The sequence below is a fragment of the Montipora capricornis genome, chromosome 8 (genome assembly GCF_036669925.1).
Source record: "Montipora capricornis isolate CH-2021 chromosome 8, ASM3666992v2, whole genome shotgun sequence".
NCBI lineage: Eukaryota > Metazoa > Cnidaria > Anthozoa > Scleractinia > Acroporidae > Montipora > Montipora capricornis.
Window position 1 is genome coordinate 31,790,298 of NC_090890.1, and position 205 is coordinate 31,790,502.

A 205-nucleotide genomic window follows, 5' to 3' on the forward strand; every position below is an offset into this window, starting at 1 on the left:
ATTAATTTCCTTTGTTGTTATCATGTTATTGCTATTTTTACACGTACAGCCCACCTTCGTGAAACCCAAAATAGATTTGTCCTTTATCAATGTCACCTCGCGGCTTTTTGGGACACGATTTTTCCCAGTTGGCATGATTATTGTGGCCAAGAATTTGACTAACAAGGACTCCTGACGGCTTGGAGCTTTGTCCCGTGGAATTTTG